At 48.8% G+C, this 15,253-nt stretch overlaps 1 protein-coding gene across 2 annotated transcripts in view; it reads left to right on the forward strand.

The window, feature by feature from the left end:
- Nucleotides 1-15,253, forward strand: part of LOC141054345 (NXPE family member 3-like) — a 263,436-nt gene that overhangs the window by 182,029 nt on the left and 66,154 nt on the right. The window lies entirely within an intron of this gene.

The following is a 15,253-nucleotide window of genomic DNA, read 5'->3' on the forward strand; positions in this document are numbered from 1 at the left end:
TCTTCCAAAACGTTTTAGGCTTTTTCAGGTAAGTTTTGACAAACTCCAGCCTGGCTTTTTATGTCTCGGGGTAAGAAGTGGGGTCTTCCTGGGTCTCCTACCATACAGTCCCTTTTCATTCAGACGCCGACGGATAGTACGGGTTGACACTGTTGTACCCTCGGACTGCAGGGCAGCTTGAACTTGTTTAGATGTTAGTCGAGGTTCATTATCTAACATCCGCACAATCTTGTGTTGAAATCTCTTGTCAATTTTTCTTTTCCGTCCACATCTAGGGAGGTTAGCCACAGTGCCATGGGCTTTAAACTTCTTGATGACACTGCGCATGGTAGACACAGGAACATTCAGGTCTTTGGAGATGGACTTGTAGCCTTGAGATTGCTCATGCTTCCTCACAATTTGGTTTCTCAAGTCCTCAGACAGTTCTTTGGTCTTCTTTCTTTTCTCCATGCTCAATGTGGTACACACAAGGACACAGGACAGAGGTTGAGTCAACTTTAATCCATGTCAACTGGCTGCAAGTGTGGTTTAGTTATTGCCAACACCTGTTAGGTGCCACAGGTAAGTTACAGGTGCTGTTAATTACACAAATTAGAGAAGCATCACATGATTTTTCGAACAGTGCCAATAATTTTGTCCACCCTCTTTTTTATGTTTGATGTGGAATTATATCCAATTTGGCTTTAGGACAATTATTTTTGTGTTTTTCATTTAATACAAATTAAATGAAGATAATACCAAAGAATTTGTGTTTGCAATCATTTTCAGGAAGAAACTGAGTATTATCTGACAAAATTGCAGGGGTGTCAATACTTTTGGCCACAGCTGTATAGGCGGCATCTGCCTGTAACAGCAGTGATCAGAGCTCATCTTGATTGCTGCTGTTTTAAGTATTTAAATGCCCTTGTCAATGGCTGTCAGTGGCATTTAGATGGCCAGTACTTGCCCTCACCTGCACCCATCAGCCCCCTATGACACAGTTGTGTTTCATGTATTGTTGCCTTGTTAGTCGTTGCTTGAAGCCCGACCTGAGGTTGGGCTCCCTGGAAGATGTCATGATCACAGTGCCGGAACATTATTACAGCACGCTCACTTTGTCGTTAGCGGTGACTGTAATGCCTCCTTCCTTTCACCAATCGTATCACAGGAAGCGACTGGCGGAAGGGAGAATAAAGCTTAACCCCTTAATGTCCAATGACGTAAAGAACAGCTGACATGTGCCCGCAATAGGCGCGAGCGGAATCGCCGTCCGCCCGTGCCTATTAACTAGTTAAATCCCGCTGTCAAAGCAGACAGCAGGCATTTAAATCGCATTTCCGGCCGCCGGGCCGGAAATGACCTCATCGCCGACCCCCGTCATGTGATCGGGGGTCGGCGTCATGTTGCCTGGACAACCAGAGGTCTCTATGAGACCTCTATGGTTGTTCCAGGCATATGGCTGAAAGCACAGCAGTAAATCTGCTACATATGGGCGATCTGCTCATCACCCATATGTAGCAGAGCCGATCGGGTTGCGCATGCTTCTAGCCTCCTATGGAGGCTACTGAAGCATGCCAAAAGTAAAAAAAAAAAATGTTTAAAAATAAAAAAAAATAGAAAAACCTGAAGGTTCAAATCACCCCCCTTTCGCCCCAATCAAAATAAAACAGTAAAAAAAAATCCCGCATACACATATTGGGTATCGCCGCATTCAGAATCGCTCGATCTATCAATAAAAAAAAGCATTAACCCGATCGCTAAACGGCATAGCGAGAAAAAAATTCAAAACGCCAGAATTACGTTTTTTTGGTCACCAAGACATTGCATTAAAATGCAATAACGGGCGATCAAAAGAACGTATCTGCACAGAAGTGGTATCATTAAAAATGTCAGCCCGGCATGGAAAAAATAAGCCCTTACCCGACCCCAGATCATGAAAAATGGAGACGCTACGGGTCTCGGAGAATAGCGCAATTTTGTTTTTTTGTTTTTTAGCAAACTTTGGAATTTTTTTTCACCACTTAGATAAAAGAGGACCTAGACATGTTTGGTGTCTATGAACTCGTAATGACCTGGAGAATCATAACGGCAGGTCAGATTTAGCATCTAGTGAACCTAGCAAAAAAAGCCAAGCAAAAAACAAGTGTGGGATTGCACTTTTTTTGCAATTTCACCGCACTTGGAATTTTTTTCCCGTTTTTGAGTACACGACATGGTAAAACCAATGATGTCATTTAAAAATACAACTCTTCCCACAAAAAATAAGCCCTCACATGGCCATATAGATGGATAAATAAAAAAAGTTATGGCTCTGGAAAGAAGGGGAGGGAAAATCGAATGCGAAAAATCGAAAAAAGCTCCGGTCATTAAGGGGTTAACTTTCTCCCTGTAGCCAACACTTTTCCATTTAGCCGGCTAGCCAGGCTTTAAACCCCATTTACTTGCAGATTAACCCTATATCTGCAGATAAATATTGTTTCTCAAGGTGACGATTTACCCTTAAAGGGACTCTGTCTTTACAGAATGATTGCGCGTCACGGCGCGGCCATTCATGAAAATTCACCTTCCCACCTGCTTGTATTCCATCATTCTCCACCCTCTCTAACTTGATTGACAGCTCTGGCTTCATAGAGTCAGAGAAGGATGGAGATGGATGGGTGGGAAGGTGTGAATAAATGATTGGCCGCCATGATAATCTGAGCTCCTCTGCTTGGTTTGAACAGTCATTCTGTGCAGACAGAGAGCCTTTAAAGAGGGGTCCAATACTCCTGAAGGACTTCCCTCTGACTCCAAGCATTGTATATAATGCACCCAGCATTATAGATGAAAATATATCACTATAATGACGGCACGATCCTCCTCCCGGGCGGGTCCACTGTTTGATATAAGCAGCGTGTTTCATACAGTGGACTCGCTAGTGTAAAACTACCCTGAAGGTGGTATCCAGGGATTCTGTTACAGGGACTCTGGTGTCCTAACTAAGGGTAACAAACTAGTGACAGATCCCCATAGCAGAATGTCAAAATACTGGGTCACTTAGTTATACCAAAATCTTGTATTGGAAGCTCCAACACATAATAATGAGTCCTGAATATTCATGAGTTCCTGACTTTCTCCGCCCTCACTGCTAATTCAGTTTTTTTTTAAAAAAAGCCATAAATCATGGGCCGGGTGTAGAGAAAGCAGGGAGCTCAGGAACATCCAGAATCCTTATTTGCTGCTCCCAGAAACTTATTTTCCTAATGAGTAGTGTTGAGCGATACCACCCGATATTGAAAAATATCGGGTTGGATTGGATCGGCCGATATAAAAAAAAGTATCGGGTATCGCTGATACCGATCCCGGAAGTCCCATTTAAGTCAAAGGAACAGAAATATCGGAATTGAAAAAAACCTTTCTTTCCCTGTTGGTTAATTCTACATGAAGAAAAACAACTAATAATAATAATGTAGAATGTATTGTGGGAGGTGGAGGAGACATTAAAGCCATAGAGCTTTAGCCCAATCAAATGGAAAACAGGAATTAATTTTTTTTTTTTTTAAAGACGTTCGGAGTTACAAAGATATTAACTATGTTAACCTCTTTTATATTTTGTCAGATATGTATGTTTCACTACTTCCATGCTCTTCACCTTCTTTTTTACTTCTCCCACACTTTCTCCTTCATGATCCTCAGCAGCAGCATCTTTTTCATCAACTTCTTCTTCACCTTATTCATCTTCTTCTTCTTCGCCTTCTTCCTATTATTCTTTTTTTGTACATTATTCATATTCTTCTTATTCAACGATTATTCTTCATATTCTACTTCTTCATCTTCTTCCTATTCTTCTTCTTCATCATATTCTTATTTGTGTCAGGCATTCCTGTAGTTGTTATCTATAAAAGTTTGAAGATTACACCTTCCATTCTGCCTGTCACAAAAGATTTACAACAGGATTTGTCCGCGTTCAGTTTGGCCTGCAGCAGCAGGCATTTTCCAGGGGCACCACGAGGAGGAACAGACTCACCCCCATAAACTGCTTAGTCTTCTGCTTATAAATTAGATAATATCATTTGCTCTGATTTTTAGTCTTATGCTTAATGTTCTTCTGCTTTTGGTTTTTCTGCTTCTTGGTCTTCTGTCTCTTGTTGTTCTGCATCTTGGTGGTTGTCTTCATGTTCTTTGTCCTTTTGGTCATCTTCTTCAGGGTCATCTTTTAGGTCTTCTTCGGTGTGGTCTTCAGGGTCGTCGTCTTCAGGGTCATCATCAGGGAGATCCAGACTGAGAACCAAAGACCATTTCCACAAGCTTGAACTTGGAAAAGTAGCAGAAGGTACAAGAAGGCTGAGGAACTGCCGAGAACCAGCTTACGGTACTGGAACCCGGATGGGTAGCAGAAGGAACACGAGCAAATGGAACTAGCGAGGACCAGCTGACGGTGCTGGAACCCGGAGGGGCAGCAGAAGGAACAAGAACCAGTGGCACAACCGTGGACCAGCTGACGGTGCTGGAACACGGTTACTAAGCAGGAGGTACCTGTGCTACAAAACAGTACCAAGGACCAGCAGACATTGCTGGAACTCGGATACCGAAAAGGAGGCACCTAGGCCAAAGACACTGCTGAGAACCAGCTGACGGTGCTGGAACCCGGATGGGTAGCAGAAGGTACCCATAATAAACAAAGTTGCAAGGCCGCGAGCAGGACGCAGTTACCGAAACCCACAGTCCAACAGGGGGTGCTTGTCCTATTGGCACTACGGAACCAGCCTTTATTACCAGAACCCGCAGCCCACATAGGAAGCACCGAAACTGCAGGCACTATAGACTCGGCTAACCCGCCCGCAACACGACAGGACAACGTATCAGTGGCAAAGTGACGTTGACACTACCCGGAAACAGCAGGCGTGCTGGAACCAGGCTGGGCAGGAGGGAGTACCCGTGCCAAAGACACTGCTGAGAACCAGCTGACGGTGCTGGAACCCGGATGGGTAGCAGAAGCTACAAGAGTCAATGGAACTACCGAGAACCAGCTGACGGTGCTGGAACCCAGAGTGGCAGCTGAAGGAACAAGAGCCAATGGCCTCAACCGTGGACCAGCTGACGGTGCTTGAACACGGTTACTAAGCAGGAGGTACCTGTGCTACAAAGCACTACCAAGGACCAGCAGACGTTGCTGGAACTCGGATACCAAGAAGGAGGCACCTAGGCCAAAGGCACTGCCGAGAACCAGCTAACGGTGCTGGAACCCGGATGGGTAGCAGAAGCTGCAAGAGCAAATGAAACTAGCGAGGACCAGCTGACGGTGCTGGAACCCGGAGGGGCAGCAGAAGGAACAAGAGCCAATGGCACAACCATGGACCAGCTGACGGTGCTGGAACACGGATACTAAGCAGGAGGTACCTGTGCTACAAAGCACTACCAAGGACCAGCAGACGTTGCTGGAACTCGGGTACCGAGAAGGAGGCACCTAGGCCAAAGGCACTGCTGAGAACCAGCTGACGGTGCTGGAACCCAGATGGGTAGCAGAAGCTGCAAGAGCAAATGAAACTAACGAGGACCAGCTGACGGTGCTGGAACTCGGAAACCGAGAAGGAGGCACCTAGGCCAAAGTCACTGCCGAGAACCAGCTGACGATGCTGGAACCTGGATTTGTAGTACAAGGTACCCATAATAAACAATGTTGCAAGGCCGCGAGCAGGACGCAGTTACCGAAACCCACAGTCCAACAGGGGGTGCTTGTCCTATTGGCACTACGGAACCAGCCTTTATTACCAGAACCCGCAGCCCACATAGGAAGCACCAAAACTGCAGGCACCATAGACTCGGTAACCTGACCGCAACATGACAGGACAACGTATTGGTGGCAAAGTGACGTTGACAATCCCCGGAAACAGCAGGCGTGCTGGAACCAGGCTGGGCAGGAGGGAGTACCCGTGCCAAAGACACTTCGGAGCAGCAACTGGCTATGTTGGAGCCCAGGATCAATCATGCAGCAGGCTGAGGCCAACTTGGAGCGAGTAGTAAATAAGATGTAGTGTGATTTTGGAGGCAGCAGGAGACTTTGTCGTCCACAGAGCAAGGGAGCAGCTGGCGTTACTGAACCCCACTAACACTAGAGCATGTGTTTTTCTCTAACCCAGGAACAAGTGTGGATTGCGCAGACGCCACTTCAGAGCAGCAACTGGCGGGGTTGGAGGCCAGGGGAAATACTAGAGACAGTGGAGCCAGAGGCCTAAGTGGAGAACGGTTAAAAATCAGTAGTAGTGTGACTGTGTAGGCAGCAGAAGACTTTGCCATCCACACAGCAGGGGAGCAGCTGGCGTTACTGAACCCCACTGATACAGGAGCTAGTGTTTCTATCTGTGCGGACGGCACTTCCAAGCAACAACTGGCTGTGTTGAAGCCCAGGATCAATCATGGAGCAGGCTGAGGCCTACTTGGAGCGAGTAGAAAATAGGATGTAGTGTGATTTTGGAGGCAGCAGGAGACTTTGTCGTCCACACAGCAGAGGAGCAGCTGGCGTTACTGAACCCAACTAACACTGTAGCATGTGTTTTTCTCTGTGCAGACAGCACTTCCGAGCAACAACTGACTGTGTTGAAGACCAGGATCAGTTATGGAGCAGGCTGAGGCCTACTTGAAGCAAGTTTTATATCGGTTGTACACTACTACTGATTGTAACCATGCTCCACTTAGGCCTCTGGCTCTACTGTCTCTAGCATTTCCCCTGGCCTCCAACCCCGCCAGTTGCTGCTCTGAAGTGGCGTCTGCACAATCCACACTTGTTCCTGTGTTACTGGGGCTCAGTCACGTCACTTGATCCCCTGATGTGTGTCCGGCAAGGTCTCCTGCTCTGTTCACATTCCCACTACTAGTAATGGGAATGTAGACAGAGCTGGTAGACATTGCCGTACACACATCAGGGGATCAACTGACGTGACTGAGCCCCAGTAACACAGGAACAAGTGTGGATTGTGCAGACGCCACTTCTGAGCAGAAATTGGCGGGGTTGGAGGCCAGGGGAAAAACTAGAGACAGTGGAGCCAGAGGCCTAAGTGGAGCACGGTTAAAAATCAGTAGTAGTTTGAATGTGGAGGGAGCAGGAGACTTTGCCGTCCACACAGCAGGGGAGCAGCTGGCATTACTGAACCCCACTAACACAGGAGCTAGTGTTTTTCTCTGTGCAGACGGCACTTCTGAGTGACAACTGGCTGTGTTGAAGCCCAGGGATTACAGTTCAGGTGGTAGAAACATGAACACAACAGGAGACTGTTGCCAACCAATTATTTATTCTGGAAGAAGACTGGCAAATTCTGGCAAGATCCAGGCCTTGTTCATTTTCAGAAAAGTAAGCCGGTCAACGTTATCGGAGGATAGTCGAGTGCGACAGTCTGTTAGTACACCACCTGCGGCACTAAAGACGCGTTCCGATAATACACTGGCAGCAGGGCAAGCCAGCACCTTCAATGCATACTGGCTAAGCTCTGGCCATGTAACCAGCTTAGAGACCCAAAACTTGAAGGGGGAAGAGCCATCTGGGAGTACACTGACAGGGCAAGACATGCAGTCTGTCACCATCTGACAGAAACGTTGCCTCCTGCTTACCGGAGCCGTCTGTGATGGTGTAGACATTTGTGGCTGACACACAAAACTTTGCCACATTTGGGCCATAGTGGTCTTGCCTTGTGCTGAGGCGCTTCCTCCACTGCCTCGACGCACAGGGCTGCTTTGTAAAGCACTAGCAGCACTGCTGTCGGGTGGAATGGAGAACATGATGGACTGCACCAGTGTGTCTTGGTACTCCCGCAGTTTACGCTCCCGGTTCAACGGTGGTATGAGGCTTTGTAAGGCCTGATTCACATTTGCGCTTTATGGTGTACTTTTGAAGGTGCGCCGTGCGCGCCGAAATGCAACATGCTGCTTTCGGCGCACACGGGCGCACCTTCAAAAGTGCGCAGCGCACGCCAAAATCCTACTAGCGCACGGACAGCACACGATCTGCGCACCCTATGCTAAAGATAGGATGCACAGATCGCAAGTGTCCATGTGCGATAGTAGGCGGCGATGTAAGTAAGCTCCTGCGCTGTGTGGCTTCGATTCCCCAAAGAAATTAATTTCAGTACGGCCTGTTGACGTTTGGCCACGGCTGTGCTCATATCGGTCGTAACAGGCTCCTGCAGCGCTGTTTCTGAGGAACTTGAGTAGGAGGATGAGTCAATGTGTACAGACTGGATTCCTGCAATCCGTGGAGTTGGCAGAACACGTACAGCGCCACTCTCCAGATCTGTACCCGGCTCCACAACATTGACCCAATGGGCAGTGAGGGAAAGGTATCGTCCCTGTCCATTGTTACTGGTCCACGCATCGGTGGTCAGGTGGACCTTGCTACTGACGGCGTTTAGTAGCGCATGTTTTATTTTTCCCTCCACGTTTTTTCAGGGCAGGGACGGCTTGCCTGCTGAAATAAAAGCGGCTGGGCACGGTGTATTGTGGGACTGCCAATGCCATGAAGTTCCAGAAGGTGTCAGTCGCCACCAGCCTGAATGAGAGCATTTCAAGGGCCAGTAGTTTGGCAATGCCAGCATTCAGAGCCTATGCTCGGGGATGGTTTACCAAGTATGGCCGCCTTTTATCCCATGCCTGTGCTACCGATGGCTGTAGAGTGGCCTGGGAGTGTGAGGATGACTGGGAATGAGGTACTGTGGGTGGAATGTCACTGGGTCTCCGGACAACAGTGCCAGAGGTTCTTCCTTGGCGATCCTGTGAGGAAGTCGAACCAGCTGTGTGTGAGCTGGAGGAAGAGGCCCCAACACGAGCTGAAGAGGTGGTAGGTGGTGCTGTACGTTGGCCTACGTCTTCAGTGTGTCTGTAAAAATCTTAGGATTAAAAAAACTTTGGATTTAAGTGCGCTGCCAGACAAATTATCAGATTCCAATCATGTAGATGAATTAATCTCTTTATTCCCAACGCTTTTTGAAGTCCATACTTCTTCCTCAGGGGATGACATAGAGATATGTCATCCCCTGAGGAAGAAGTATGGACTTCGAAACACGTTGGGAATAAAGAGATTAATTCATCTACATGATTGGAAACTGATAATTTGTCTGGCAGCGCACTTAAATCCAAAGTTTTTTTAATCCTAAGAGTTTTATGTGTCGGTCACTGGTGGACCGTTGGATGTGCAGCAGGCTGACAAACTAATCCTATATGCTTTGCTCTCTCCTGGAAAGGGTGAGCATATTTCTTTATTAAACCCTATAAGTCACCCGGATAAAACCCTATTGCGCTCTTGTTTTACCTATAGCTTGGACAAATTCAGTGTGTCTGTGTAACTCCACCTCATGCTTGGTCCGCACATGTTTCCACATATTTGTGGTATTGATGTTGCTGTCATTTTCTCCCTCTTTTGACTTTGATGACACAGCTTGCATTTGACAAAGCAAATGTCATCTGCAACTGTGTCAAAAAAGCACCACGCACTGCAAGTCCTGGGAGCGCCCGTTTTGGCTTTTGAAAGAGGAATGCTCCTAACGGATGCTGAAGTGGAGGCTACAGGCAACCAAGTCTGCCCCCTCCCTCTCCCTCCTGTTTTGGCCGTTCGGGGAATCTCTTCCTCAGAGCTGCTCCCACCACCTTCCTGTTCCTCACGCCATGATGGGTCAAGGACCTCATCATCTACACTCCCTTCTTCAAACACCTGCTTCTCCTGGGTTGTCTCATCAGCACCGTACGCACCAGAAAGTGGCACCTGTGTCTCGTCATCATCTGATGCGTACTGAGGTGTGCTGACCATAGGCACTGGCCCACCCGCCTCTTCAGATTCCGAGGGACAAAGAAGTTGCGCATCACTGCATACTTCCTCTTCTTCACATTCTTGAATGCTGCTTGGCTGGCCTCCTCTTTCCAAGCCAACAGATTCAGAGAACAGAAGTAGAGACTGTGATGGCTCCTGTCCAGGGCTCTCTGACTGCCTGGGCACTTTGGTAGGTGGTGAAGAGACAGATGGTTGCTCTTCAGTGCTCTGGCCCTGAGAGGACGTGGAAGTCATTGAAGTCGATGCGTTAGCTGCCATCCATCTTACAACGGCTTCAATTTGTTCCTCCCGCAGCAGTGGGGTACGGCGAGGTCCTACAAAGCTGCGCATAAAGGAGTATTGCCTGCTAAAACTGGGGGATGCAGACTCACTGGTGCCCGCAGCAGGCACAGAATCCCCACATCCTCTCCCTGCAGAATCCCCACGTCCTCTCCCTGCTGAAACTCCACACCCACGTGCCTTACTCCCTGCCTTTTTCATCTTGCTAGACTGATAAAGATAGGCAGAAAAGTACAAAGGGGGGCCTTAGTGTGCTTATTCCTGAACAGCTGTAGGTATAAGAAACACTAATTTTATGAAGTGTGTGTGTGTGGACTACACTTTAATATGAGCTAATGTGGCCTACACAACTTTCAAATGTAGTGTTTGGTGAGCTTTGTTTTTTTTTTGTGAAAAAAAACTAAAAGGATGTGACCAAAGATTTGAAACTGATAGTATCACCAACTTTTTGGAGCTATTACAATGCAGGCAGGTAACCTACAATGCAAAAGATGAGGCTCCAAAAAAATTGGGTAACACTAATCTGGCTGCAGCTGAAGGGCACAAGCCAGAAAAAAGGCTCCGCTGTGTACTCCTATATAGTGTTTGCAACCAACCAATGTAGATGGATACGGATGGATGCACACTAATAGGAGAATGAAAAATGAGCTGCTATAAAAGAAAAATATGTGTGAGGCAGTGACGTACGCTGATCGGCCTACAACCAGACTTAGCTGCAGGACACACTACTCAGCGTGAGCTGCACTCACACACAGAGACCTCTCAGACAGCTGTGAACAGTGCAGATAAGTGGGCACTAACACTGAAAGGCTGCAGAGAGGGTCCGCTGTCTACTCCTATAGTGTTTGCAACCACCGTATATGGATACAGAAGGATGCACACTAATAGAATAAAAAATGAGCTGCTATAAAAGAAAAATGTGTGAGGCAGTGACGCACGCTGAGCGGCTTACAACCAGACGTAGCTGAAGGACACACTACTCAGCGTGAGCTGTACTCACACAGACCTTGCAGACAGCTGTGAATACTGCTGCAAGGCAAAAGAAAGCTACAATGGTGGATTATGCAGCCTGGGTAAAGCACACTATGATTGTGAAAATCGCTATGTCTAACTGTCTCTGAGTCTTGAACAGCAGCCTGTCCCTAACTGAATTCACAGCAGAGTGAACCCAAAATGACGACGGCTTTTATAGCGCATCATTTCAGCAGCCAATCACAGCCATGCCAATAGTTAACATGCCTAGCAGGATGTGCCCACACTTCTGAGGATTGTCATTGGCTGAATTAAATCAAACTGGGTCATAGCATTATGGGAACTTCCGATTCCGGTATTCGATATGCTAAAAGTATCAGAACTCAATATCGGAATTCCGATACAGTGAATATCGTCCGATACCCAATACTTGCGGTATCGGAATGCTCAACACTACTAATGAGATATATTACAAATATGATTAACATCACTGTCCTTATATTATAGAAAAACTGTTTATGGTAGCTGTAGAGTGGGCCCCTAGAGTTAATTCCCCTGGTGGACTCTAGGCACCCCAGTCTGACCCTGCATGTGGGGCTGCATTATACTCCTGGGGGACAGCATTAAATTCCCGTGGGGCTGCATTATACTCTATGGAGCTGCATTATACTTTATGGGGCTGTGTCATTCTCTTGGGTGGCTGCATTATACTGCTGTGGGGCTGCATTATACCTCTGTTGAGGACTATGGGGTGATTATGCTAAACAAACAAAATAATGCCAATTCACCAAGTGATTGGATTGTTTATGTTGATAAAAAAAAATCATTGTTCTCGGAAGCACATGTGAAAACTGCAGATATGCTGCTGATAGCATGATAATGTATGGGGACAGATTGATCAGTTAGAGATCGTTCTGTTGGGTCGCCCTCCCAGGGCTGTGGGGTACTCAGTACCGGGCCGGTGCAAGGGGGACGTGTCACAGCGGCGGTGACCCAGTCCGTGGCACTGGGCTCCCAATATCAATGGTGGTTTAGTTTATATGGATAGTTCGTGACGCCACCTGTGGTGTTCGGCAAGTATAATGTTAGGCCGACGCTGCGTGCAGATCCTCTGGGACTGATGGTGGGTGCAGCATAGATGGTAAAGCTCCCCACAGGTGGAGATGTAGTCCCAGGGCAGTGTAGAGGTGGTTGGCACGGTGATGTAGCAGTGCCGACAGGGCAGGAAGCAGACAAGACACAGTGGGGTGCAATTTCTGTACATTTACTTGATAACTGCAGTCCAGGGTCCTGATTACAGATGGTAACGTAACGGAGCAGGCTAGCCTGGAAGCAACTCAGGGATCCTCTCTCACAGACGGGCTGTGCAGTCTCCTTACTAGCGCTTTGTGGTGTGAAGCGCTCCAGTCCTTAGTTACTCTAGAGTTCCTCCTGTCAGATGTTCCTAGAACCTCACTTGCATGGCAGACAGCTGTAGCCTCTCTCAGGGACTCTCCTTTCTTCTGAGTCCCGGCTCTCTATCCGTATTGCTGTTGTGCCTCAAGTCTTAGATGGGAGCAGGGCATTTACAGCCTCCTACTCCTCTGGTATCTGTGGCAGGACCGTTAGTATAAGGGGTGGGCTGGGCCGGGTGGCAGAGAGGCAAATGCCCACCGGGCCGCTCCCCCAGCACCTGTACAGGGCCGGCTGCTCAGCAAATTGTGGGCGGCCGTGCCCTCTGCTCTGTGCTGTGACGCCGCCTGAAGCAGACAGCCACCCGCGTCACAATCAATCAGGCCAGGGCCAGGAGCTGTGCACGGTGCACGGCCATCACCTTGACGGCTGCTCAGCTCCCGCTCTCTCTGGCTGTACTTCCGGGTCAGGTGTCGGGCGTGCGCAATGACGTCATCGTGCACGCGCCATGTCCCGGATGACGCTGAAAGCAGAGGCGCTGCTGGGGAGCGAGCCGGCTCTGAGGTAAGTATGGGAAACATTTTTTTTTATTTATAAAATTAATTCAATGGGGGAGGGGGTGACTGGGGGCTGTACAGGATGAAGGGGGTGAGTGGGGGCTGTACATAATGAATGGGGGGTGAGTGGGGGTTGTAGATAATGAATGGGGGTGACTGGGTTCTGTACAGGATGAGGGGGTGACTGGGGGCTGTACATGATGAAAGGGGGGTGACTGGGGGCTGTACATGATGAAAGGGGGGTGACTGGGGGCTGTATATGATGAAGGGGGTGACTGGGGGCTGTACAGGATGAATGGGGGGGTGACTGGGGGCTGTACATGATGAAGGGGGGTGACTGGGGGCTGTACATGATAAAGGGGGTGAGTGGGGGGCTGTACATAATGAATGGGGGGTGACTGGGGGTTGTACATGATGAAGGGGGGTGACTGGGGGCTGTACATGATGAAGGGGGGTGAGTGGGGCTACACATGATGGAGGGGTGAGTGGGGGCTACACATGATGAAGGGGGTGAGTGGGGGCTACACATGATGAAGGGGGTGAGTGGGGGCTACACATGATGAAGGGGGTGAGTGGGGGCTACACATGATGAAGGAAGGGTGAGTGGGGCTGTACAGGATGAAGGGGGTGAGTGGGGCTACACATGATGGAGGGGTGAGTAGGGCTGTACAGGATGAAGGGGTGTGAGTGGGGGCTACACATGATGAAGGGGTGAGTGGGGGCTACACATGATGAAGGGGGTGAGTGGGGGCTACACATGAAGGGGGTGAGTGGGGGCTACACATGATGGAGGGGTGAGTGGGGCTGTACAGGATGAAGGGAGGTGAGTGGGGGCTTCACATGATGAATGGGGTGAGTGGGGCTACACATGATGAAGGGGGGTGAGTGGGGGCTGTACATGATGAATGCGGGTGAGTGAGGTAGTACATGATGAGTGGGGGCTACACCTGATGAAGGGGGGTGAGTGGGGGCTGTACATGATGAAGGTGGAGTGAGGGACTGTACATGATGAAGGGGGGTGAGTAGGGGCTTCACATGATGAAGGGGGTGAGTGGGGCTACACATGATGAAGTGGGGTGAGTCGGGGCTGTACAGGATGAAGGTGGGTGAGTGGGGCTGTACAGGATGAAGGGGGTGAGTGGGGGCTACACATGATAAAGGGGGTTGAGTGGGGCTAGACATGATGAAGGGGGGTGAGTGGGGCTGTACAGGATGAAGGGGGGTGAGTGGGGCTTCACAAGATGAAGGGGGGTGAGTGGGGCTGTACAGGATAAAGGGGGGATGAGTGGGGGCTTCACAGGATGAAGGGGGGGTGAGTGGGGCTGCACATGACGAAGGGGGGGTGAGTGGGGCTGCACATGACGAAGGGGGGGTGAGTGGGGCTGCACATGATGAAGGGGGTGAGTGGGGCTGTATATGATGAAGGGGGTGAGTGGGGCTGAACATGATGAAGTGGGGGATAAGTGGGGATGCACATGATGAAGTGGGGGATAAGGGGGACTGCACATGATGAATTAAGGGGTAAGTGGGACTGCACATGATGAATTAAGGGGTAAGTGGGACTGCACATGATGAATTGGGGGTAAGGGGAACTGCACATGATGAATTGGGGGTAAGGGGGACTGCACATAATGAATTGGGGGTAAGGGGGACTGCACATGATGAATTAGTGGGTAAGGGGGACTACACATGAAGTGGGGGTAAGGGGGACTGCACATGATGATGTGGGGGTAAAATTAACTGCACATGATGATGGGGGAGTGGGGCTGCACATGAAGTGGCGGGGAAGGGGACTGCACATGATGAAATGGAAGGGGGGGATAAGGGGCTACAAATGATGAAGGGGCACTGCAGATGAAGTGAGGGGGTGATAGGGACTGCAATGGATGAAGTAAGGGGTCTTTAAATTAAAGAGTGGGGACTGCAAATGATGAAGTGGAGGAGAGAACGGGGGCTGTAAATGATGAATTGAGTGTGAGTGACGGGGCACAGCAATTTAATTGAAGGTGGGGGCTGGGGAGAGCAAATGATCTATGGGGAGAAAAAATAGTGAATTTTAAGAGTAGGGGAGTAAATGATGTATTGAATGTGGGGTAGAGCAGTTGATAATGAATAGAGGGTCGGAGAGAAAGACATGACAATGAATTTAAGCAGGAGGGGCATGTAAATATAATGAATCGGGATTAGGGTTAGAGCGGGAGGTACATAGTGGGGGCGTTGAGGATGACGTGCCTGGTAATGAATTGGGGAAAAAAATATAGGTGCTAATTAATTTATATTA

The sequence above is a fragment of the Dendrobates tinctorius genome, unplaced genomic scaffold (assembly GCF_039654945.1).
Source record: "Dendrobates tinctorius isolate UK_male_01 unplaced genomic scaffold, ASM3965494v1 ptg000178l, whole genome shotgun sequence".
Taxonomy (NCBI): domain Eukaryota; kingdom Metazoa; phylum Chordata; class Amphibia; order Anura; family Dendrobatidae; genus Dendrobates; species Dendrobates tinctorius.